At 40.7% G+C, this 10,188-nt stretch overlaps 1 long non-coding RNA gene across 2 annotated transcripts; it reads left to right on the forward strand.

The window, feature by feature from the left end:
• Positions 1-2,762: 2,762 nt before the first annotated feature.
• Positions 2,763-8,799, forward strand: LOC111272824 (uncharacterized). Of its 2 annotated transcripts, none has more exons than XR_002687748.2 (4): positions 2,763-3,636; positions 6,070-6,205; positions 6,490-6,829; positions 7,494-8,799. It is a non-coding gene; the product is annotated as an uncharacterized LOC111272824 (long non-coding RNA). The 2 variants fall into 2 exon arrangements; XR_015315862.1 differs by having other exon boundaries at positions 6,714-6,829.
• The last annotated feature ends 1,389 nt before the right edge of the window (positions 8,800-10,188 follow it).

Consider the following 10,188-nt stretch of genomic DNA (forward strand, 5'->3'; position numbering starts at 1 on the left):
TCTTTATTTAGTTTCATTTGTGTTCTGCTGGTATAAAAAAAAGACATCAAAGTCCTCACGCTTTAGTGATGTCCCGGAAGCGGAGTCATTTTTCATATGATATAGTATGCGTTAATATATTCTTATAAAAAAATATTTAAAAGGCCTAAAAAAACTTCGGTAGTGTTCCAGTAACCGAATTAATAGGTCAGCCGATTCTCCTAACGGCAATTCCTATTAAAAGGCCACAAAAAGACACCCAGTTCACATATGTTGATATTTATGCGCGTCCTGGAAACAGAGTCAGTCCGCTAACATTCAAAAGGCCCTGCATTCATGTTGAAGTATTATACCAAAAGCCAACGAACATATCACGAGCGCGACATGTATTGAGTTGGCTGAGCCTCGTGGTAAACTTGTTAGACCAGGAAGACGAAATAATTGTAAAAGGGCAACGGGTTAAATGAGAGAGTAGCTGCAACGAAATAACTGTTGGTTTAACGTATAACTTACGTCGAGCTGGATCTGAAACCGATCGATTAAATTAGTAAAATTGCTTAGCTTCTATTAAGCTCGATGAAAACGAAATTCCCCATAGAGGACTGCATTACCATAGGGTTACGGTTGCAGCGTACTGTTATTGCCTCAGAGAATTTTTCTACGGAAGGATGCGATTGTCGATTGCAGAGAAAAATTGATAGTTGTTATCGTTTCGGTGTAAATATGTTTTTTGGCAGGTTATGTAAATATTGACCAACTTCTTCTGTAACTGGATAAAGAGTGAGGATTAAGTTATCGCACTTGCTAGTACCGATTCCTGTTCGCTCTATTAACACTCGTAGCAAAGTACATCTCGCATCATACATCTTTGCAAAACTCTTGTTCTTCGCTTCGTTGGCTTGTCGCTTTATGAGAACCCGAAAAATCAACAGATGTTGTACTCCTTTTAAGTATTTGTTGTTCATGGCGGAGCGATCCCACTTGTGCACAGAAAGTCGATATGACCGACCGACCGAAGCGAATAATAAATGTTAAATAAATTATATAGGCCACTGGATACATTGTCATTGCTTGAGTCGCTTGCACGTTACCTGAGCATATAGAGGGAGAAATGTACTATAAAGGTTCAATGCTTTGTATCGATTTTCGAAAGGGTGCACCATCTCGCGGTACAGCGTCGCACGCTCGCAGGGCTATACGGTCGTAAATGTATTTACACATGTGTTCTATATACTAGGTGTAAGGATCGTCTATTTCTAGATCACTGGTAGGTCCGCTTCCAAAACGCAAGCCTGCCGTACCATCTAGGAAGCGACAGTTCGTCGAATGGTCGTGTTAGCCGGTCGGCATGCAATACGACTCAACACTTCATCACCTCACAAACAGTGATACGAGAAGACAGGCAAACGCTCTTATGTCCCATTAGGTCGAACGAGCTTTCCGATAACCATATAATTCAAAAGCACGAGCACGAGCATTATATGCTTGACATGCACGCTCAGTATTCGATAGCACAAATTTATTCTACCTATATCTCATATAATGCAATGACAAGCGCGCAGGATCCGCCTAAGCACAACGACATCAAGGTACGTAGTCGTCTGTGGTTTTCTAGTTGTACCTTTTTTGTTAGAGTGATGTTTGCTGTCATTTACCCGCGCCGCTTATATTCCTGCGCTATTGATGTCCCGTCCACCCCCATTCAGTAGAGTAGAATATACTTAGCTGATTGTTTCTGTGCAGAACTTAGTGTGCTTAAAGCGTTTATTTGATGTTCTTACGCCCAAGTGCTATGTGCATGTATTTCGAGTATTGTTCAGCTTTATTACAGAGCTTTGATTAAGTTGGCCAATATATATATATATATATATATATAGCTAGGATACAACTAAGGACACAGAAAGGTCCCTTTCGAAAATCATTAAAAAAACAAAAAAAAGAAACTTATTCTACAGTGAAATGATCGATCTATTAAAGATGTGAGGATCCTCTCGTTTTAACTCGAGGCGTACCTGCCCTCAATCTTCATAAGGCACATCACATCCGAGTGAAGAAATAAATCTACGTCCTAGAAGTAGTATCTTATATAAGAATGGACTTAATTTACTATTTTTCTGCTTATGCAAAAATGCCAGTTAGTTGAAAGCGTTCGCAAATTTTTGTCTGACTCCTTATGCTTTTTAGGCATGCTCTGAATGGAGGAACTTCAATTGATTCGTAGGATCCCCACTTAGCTGAGAGGTACAAATTATAATTCGTCCTTCTCAGGTTATTCTTTTAATAGAGTTGCTGATAATGAAACGTTCTATTTTCATTGTATAAATATGTTGCAAATAGATTTTTTTGTTTCTGTCGGCCCTAAGTGGCGCTGTAGGATATGCTGGCAACATAGGAACTACTCTGCTGTGTGATATCAACCTGGGTTTAAAAGTCAAATGCGCGGTAGAAAGGTTTTTCATTACAAGCAAAATTTTAATTTTTGGTGCCTGATTCTATTTCGGCTTCGCTGTAGTATCAATATAGCCACTGCTATTGAATACACTCGTTCTAAATGGGCAAAAATGTTCAGTTCACGAGACTTGCTTTTACCTCGTGTACTTGCAATCAGTGGCCGCTGTCTCGTTTGGACTTCAGTCAACGGTTACCAGGGAGCACCCCATGAATTTGCGCTTCTGAATCTGATAGTTCTCTGGTATTGACATTATTATAACGATTCAAACGGATGCGGCAGCGATACTTATACGACGTTTTTGTATGCGTTATCGATGTTTTCGCAGTTTTTACGTTATGCGAATAAGTAGACGGAATGGTAGGATTTAGAGGAACTATTCGAGCCGGTAATAACAGCGGACACAGCAGTAGTCGCCGAATGTCCCACACGAGTGAGGCTGGACAGATGAACATGTCTCAAACAGACATAAAAGCCGAACCTCTCTTCAGGCACTACACCCGTTCGATTTGTGTGGAGTTTCGAAAGTTCGCCACTTTAAATCATCGGCGGTGGCTGGCTAGTCACTCGAACAGATACACAGACGGCATAGACAGATACACATTTACGCACAGCCTGCCGAATAGTACAAATTAAATCGACTGGACTTCACTTGGGTTCCGTCGAGGATAATGGACCAGAAGCAGCTCGAAGCAAAGAAGATGGCGACACATGAAACACGGATCGCAAACAGCAGCAACTATCGATAGATCCACCGCAGTTCAGCTCAGCGAGTGACGACCCACGACTACTCATCTGAGTCTATCGCTGACTCGTAGTCAATCGATAGTTTCAAAGAGTGATCACATCCTCTCACATTACATCTATATCGATATATATGTGAACGTGCGTGCATAGCAGTACATTGCTGTCGTTGAAGTTATGGAGAAGACGTTGTAGGGCTGTAATTTTTCGCTCGTTTTTTACAAAAGTAAGCGGCTCATAGCAGTCAGTTTTATAGCTCGACCAGTTATCGGCGGTCAGGCACGAACTCATAGTAAGCTAATGCCAGTAAAACATCAGTGAAACAAGAGGAACAAGCTTCAATGTATGTTGGTAGCCAAGCAAGTTAGACAAATTACAAAATCGCAATAGTGCAGCTACGACTTCAGCGACAGTAACGTCCGACACCAGCATCGGCTCTGGGTGCTGATAACGTTTGGTTCGGGGTGAGTATAACTTAGAAGTATTAGAACACGACTTCAGCTGTCAGAAGTGTGCCATCTTTGCGCTTATTGAAAACTGGGGCAACTATTCTTTCATGAAATCTATTTTTTTTAAAACAGATGTTTTTGAATAACGAGCTGCTTATAATCTAGACGAAGCTCTTGTTTGTTGCGTTGGCTTCTATCGGCGTTCTTCATAACATTCGAAGAAGAGCAACACCTGACGACAAACCTTGTCTATAAGTCCAAGCAATTCTAGAAGAATTATTTTAACATCTAAGTGATTCCGTCGTTGGAACGTTCAACTCGATGAAGGATCGTAAGGCTTTTTGGACTCAAAATGGTGAAATGGGCACAAAAAGATAAAACTAACGTTACCTTTCAATATTAGGCGGTGGTGGGTCCTATTTGCATTAAAAAAAAATGATGAGTATCGTGACAGGAGAGTGTTTGTTGGTTCAGCGGAGGGCCGTATCGAGGGTTCCTGCGGGCTAGTTGTTTAACCGAACGATTCCAGCAAATTTTTCATGCTTCAGCATGTACGCAAGCATGTACATCTCTTAAGAATAGATGGTGCTATATGATTTAAATACATTGGTATTGTCATGCAGAACACAGAGCAGGAACAGGGCTAGACTTACAGCTGCTTAACTACACATTCATAAATTAACAGTTTTCTCCTAAGTGGAAGCCTTTTTCTTTGAGGGGTATAGACAAGCGTTACCTAAGCACCTATTTAAGCCTGCTCGTTGTGTGCAACATGAAAAGCAGGCCCTGTCGCATTAGCTGCGCACGTATAAATAATACAAATGATACATTTATTTTAGATGTGTATCGTTAACCCCAATTTATGTTTGAAGTATAACTAACTGGGCATTATTTCTAAAAGTTTTTGGGTCACTACGCTGGGAACGGGAAAGTTTACGAACAAAAGGGAGCGAGCTCCTTGTATGAATTGCATGAGAACAGTGAAAATAGAACTAAGTAATCACCTGATCATCTGAAGCGCCGCTTGCTCATAGAAAAAAAAATACTAAACACTGAAAGCTTTTAGCAAGTAAATGTTTGCTCGTTTTGTTGAACGATAGCTCCTATCACTTATACTTAGCATGTAAACAACGTATGTAAATAATGCTACTACTTAGCGCTAATTATATAAAGCACGAGCATACCCCTACACGTCTCTTGAATGAACACGAAACGAGTGTTTACGTTACTACAAATTTAAGTTTATGCGACTTACGTATGTTAATAAAAATTCCAGTTTTTTTTTTTATTGAATTTGCTGTACTATTTAAAGGCTATGATTAATAACTAGAATCAATTTAAATCAATTGTTTTTTATTCCTGGAATAGTTCTCTATTTTATACCTTTTTGGACATTCTTAGAAATCTGCTAAGATTTATTTTTTAATTTTGCTTTGTAAGTTGAATCTGGTCAATTTAAGATATCGTTTTGTGACTTTTTATTTGGTAGCGATCTTCATTTATTGCTCGTACTACTGCTATCGTTTTGTCTGCGATTTGGTTCGATGCGTTATCAGGCGCACTACTAACTGTTCTGTTATCTGCTGTTTAAGCACGTAACCCAGAATCTAGGTAGATTATTAACAATGCACCCTAACTAGAATCGTCCTTGCTAAGTGGAAGACATCACTTTTGTGCGCTACCGGTCCACTTTCCAGAACCTTAAAGTCCAAAAAATGAGACTGCAAACGATTCTTGTCCCGCTTAGCCTTGGTTCTTTTACACTTCACAATTGAAGCTTTTTCGACATAGGGTTTTTATGTTTAGGACATAGATCCTGTCGTGAACATCATTCCTAGTTCTACATTTCCCTTATTCCCGGTTTCATTTGCTTTCTTTAACATGCTCTCATTAAACTAGAAGTTTTAACCGAGTTGTTAAGGTTGTACGTATAATAGTCATATTTTTGTCTAACTTTGTCACATTTTCAAACTATAGCTTCAAGCTGTTCATGCTAACGAAATTTAAAATGTTTAAAAGACGTTTCGGAATTTGAAGTCTAAATTGGAGAACTTAACGTTCCTTAACTTGATCCCAACGCGATCTAGCAAAGAGATCGACCAAACGAAGGCAAGTCGTGACCCCTTGGGCAAGCCGAGATGGTCTCTATGATCGAGAGCGCGTTCCTTGTGAAGTGATCGGCCTACAGGTTCTCATCATGACGCAGAAGTCTGCTCGCAATTTTTGCGCCTGCGTAAGATGGACTGTCATTGCCAATGCCCAACAGTGCATTTATTTGTCGAATGTTGCTCTCGATTTTTTTTGTAAATTTGTTTTTATCGATGGTTGGGACCACGATCATCGCGACCGATGTAAATGTATTTTGAACAAACACGGCTAGTTGTTCGATATACCTGATGGTGCAGTAGTGGTAAGGTGTTTGCTTACTAAGCCTACGAACGATTGCAGGCCTAGCTTCGAAGCCAGGCACACTTCGTGTTGACTGACACACTGAAGATCTGTGGAAGCTACAATGAATTCAAGCTGTAAAGAGAATAACGTTAATCGGGACGACGAAATGAATACCTATCAATCTGGAATAAGTGTAAGTTAACGTTGAAGTTGTCATTAGAATTTCAGGTCTGTTTACATATATACAGTTTGACTTAATAGAACTATGCAAATACTATGAAAAAGTTCTTTTATCCTGGACAAGCTAACAGATATATTGTGATCGGGCGCCGCTAGGGGACGAATGTACTATCTATTTCTTTGAAATGTCAGTGTTGTTAAAGCATATGTATGCCTGTTAACTGTTGTGATTTCGATCCCCCCTGAGAGAATGCTTTTCGTCAATCAATTGGGCTATAGGCGATGGTTTTTTTATAGTTTTCAGTAAATGGGTTCATTCACTCAAAGGCCGAAGGAATTCGATTTTGGATGACCTATTGACGCGTACAAATACGGTAGACGGATAGGAGTGCGAACATGCCGAACACATATAGGAATTAACTCTTTTTCGGGTGATCCTAATACGTTTACGTTTAGTTATTTGCTAAAGAATAATTAAGGGCAAAGAGTATTCGTGTCCTGGTCGTGGCGCTACCTTCTAGAATGAAGCCATTACTGCCGCATGGATGGTAACATCAAGCGTCGCCACCGTAGCTGCGGCTGTAACGGCGAGTGAAGATGGATGTCAACGATGTGAGCAACTCTTGTCAACTCATTGGTAAGCAGCTCGATCAGCGTAGACGATTTCAAATGATGTTTTATGCAAATGGCTATTGAGATGTTATTGTTATTTTTACTTTACTACTATTCAGCAGCAGTACTCTACCCTCTGACTCCAGTTTATGTGGTCACTGGAAAAGAGGACGAAAAATATGGGGATTTTAATCGCTTTGTGCAACAGAGCGTATCAATAAACAAGTTCAAACACATGAATATTATACAGCTTTCTGATTTTGTGATATATATATATATATACATGTTACGTACAAGCTGAAAAAAATGCAGTGCATCTATTTTGACATTTTTATCTTTAAACGTTCTCTGTAGAGGCTGTATCAAACTTTGTCCACTATGCCGGCTAAGCACAGGCACGAATTGATTGAATCCACGATATTTTAAAAATAGCAATATTGTTAAGTTGTCCATCTAAAATATATGTTACTAAAGCGACATCGTTGTAGCTCTAATGAACGCCAATTGTCATGCTTTCTAATAGCTTCGGACACGAACGAGCTACATTGTTTTTATGTTTAATTTATGTTTATTACTTTTGAACCGATGACATTCACGTGAACGAATGATGGTAGACGCTGACGTTTCACTCGATCGCCCAGGTTAATGACCTTAATCTTATTCATGATTATAACATTATTCTTCGGCAGGTCGACGATGGCCGGGTTCGTATCTATAGAACAGGGCTCGGTGGTGACTACGGCGGATTACCGACACTTTTAACTCATGTCAGAAACTCAGGGCTGGTTATACGTCAAGAAAAGCCTTAAATGTCCGTAGCGCTTATCTTTTGCGAACGTTCACGTCTTAATAAAATGATTGCAACACATCAAGTCACCCGGCTTTCCTCAACCAAATTCAATTTATACATGAAGGCTTCGCTCAGTTTTTGTAACTTCTAGGTTCACTCGCAGAGCGATCGTTGAAAAGGTTCATAGGACATATATCGTACACGTATCTCAACAAGCATCTGTAATCATCCTACATATGTATATATTGTACCGGCATGGATCGTGTCGTAAGCGAAGTAAATCTGCGTAGTCGGGGATCATTCAGTCGGAGATAGCGAGTTTTACCCGATCAAGGACAAGGCTGATATCTGCCCGTTGCAATCTATAGAGCGAGGGTAGAGCACCTAAATTCGGACCTCTTCCATATATAGTCTATAGAATTTTATCTAAGAAAGGTGGATATTTTCATGGTATTTTCTTACTTAGTACAATCACTGTCCACTGCAATTTCAACCTCAGTTCGGCTTCGAGACGACTCATTTTCACTACTAGCACTAGCACTAGCACTAGCTGATTCCTACCGGTCTTTCTTCGTGTTCGTGCGTCAAACCATATTAGTGGATATAAACTCGTTAAAGTGTCGTTAACATAAGCCACGTAAAATATATATATTCCAACGAAAATAAATTTTAATCAAGTGTCGAACTCTTTGAGTCCGAACAGCGTCTTCAAGCTTACCTCGCGGAAATGTTTGTCGGATCCTTTTCAAAGCGTGTGAGAACTGGCAATGATGTAATCCGTCAGCACTGGGCATTGCGCAATGGACGCTCTTAGCTCTAAATGTGAAAAGGACACACAGTTTCTTTATTATCACGAGTTTTGTGTTTTTTTTTTTTTTTTTCTAGAGAAAAATTAGCTTTCCTTTAATATACAACTGGAAAATAAACGAACGCCCGCCTCGGCAATGAGCCCGACAAAGTTTTATTGAATTGTACGTATACGGCTTCAGAGCTGGCAGAGTGAAAATATTAGTCCTTGGCGCTCTGTCAGAGTAGCTTTTCCGCAACGTGTGGCCACAAATGCAAAAACAACCTTTGAGGACCTTCCTTGTGCTTAGGGACTTGAGTTGTCAAGTTCGCCGGATCCCGGAAAAATATAATATTGCTTATTAAAAAATGAACAATATCATACTGCTATTGCTTATCGTGTGCATAAGGGAATAAACAACAGGCTATTTCTTGTTCTGGCCCTTTCTGTTCCTTTTTGTTTCGTTCAAATTCAAAGCAACGCGAGCAAGTATAATTATAGCTTTCCCGTACCGTTCACAAAGCACAACCTATTAGGCTGTTAATTAGGTTATAGCACATCGTTATTAGCGTTGTCTCTGACGAAGAGTCTTTCGTCGGCAATGACTACAATCATCAATAGACCATAATACTTAACCTACGTTATTCATCATCATCCTCGCTGTTTTGGTTGTTACGAGCCTCTTTTGCTGCGTGAACCAATTTAGCTTCGTATCAGTCCAGATTTTTGCAAGTGAATTGTGATAGTATGACAAAATAATAACAGGAAACATTGGTAGCAAGGTACATCGGTAGGGGAAAAATATTTGTTCCATTCAACATCCGTCAATTAGAGACAGCGTTGTTCATCGTTCGCTTGTGTGCTGTGTACCTGTGACCGGTATGCACGGTTACAGACAGACCGGAGTGTTTTTGTAGCCACGACGGCTACGGCTGGGATCGTGTTACGATCATCCCATTCGCTTACACTGTCTCTGCTCACGTAGCAGGGAGACGACGAGTTTTCTGCTTCTGTTCTCTTCTGTCTGTTGTTTAGCAGCGGCAGCGGCAACGGCAACGGCAGCGGCAGCGGCAGAAAACAGAGGGAACCTGCCTGAAACGACGATAAGCTGCTGACAGAAACAAGTCCTATCCATCTACATGCAGATGCTATTGCTGCTGATTGTAGTGATGAAGATCTAGCTGCTCACATTAAAAACGCATTATGTTGAATATATACCCAAGCAAATGAAACGAAACCAACAACAATAACAGTAACATAAAATAACACGTCGTCGCTTCTGAGGCCGACGTACTTCTCATTGTACCAGTACTCGCTCGCCAGGACGCATCCAATGGCAACACGAGCGAGCGAGTCGAAGGAACTGACAGAACTGGCCTGGCCTGGCCTGGCCTGGCCTGGCCTAGCCTGGCCTAGCCTGGCTTGGCACAAGCTCTACAAATATAAAAACCAGGACCCGAAGACAACCAAATACTCGTCAGAAGCGCATACAAAGCGCAGCGAAGTAGCACAGCATAGCAAATGGAAGGAAGGAAAGAAACGAACGCCGGCGCTCGCTCGCTCGCTCGCTCATTCAACTGAAAGCTCAATGTGTTGCCTAAACGACTGGCCGGCAGAGGACGCTTACCAAGTGCCCTGGAATGGAACAGAAGTCAAATCAAGATTAGGTTTTCCCCTTTACCTCTCCGATTGGAATCGCAGCGATCGTTTCGACATAACGTTATCATACGTATAAACGGGAAGGAGCAGATGAACCAAAATAATGACGCAGCAGTAACATGAAGACAAGAATAGACACAGAACGAAA

This window comes from Varroa jacobsoni, unplaced genomic scaffold, assembly GCF_002532875.2.
Source record: "Varroa jacobsoni isolate VJ856 unplaced genomic scaffold, vjacob_1.0 contig03429, whole genome shotgun sequence".
Classification (NCBI taxonomy): Eukaryota; Metazoa; Arthropoda; class Arachnida; order Mesostigmata; family Varroidae; genus Varroa; species Varroa jacobsoni.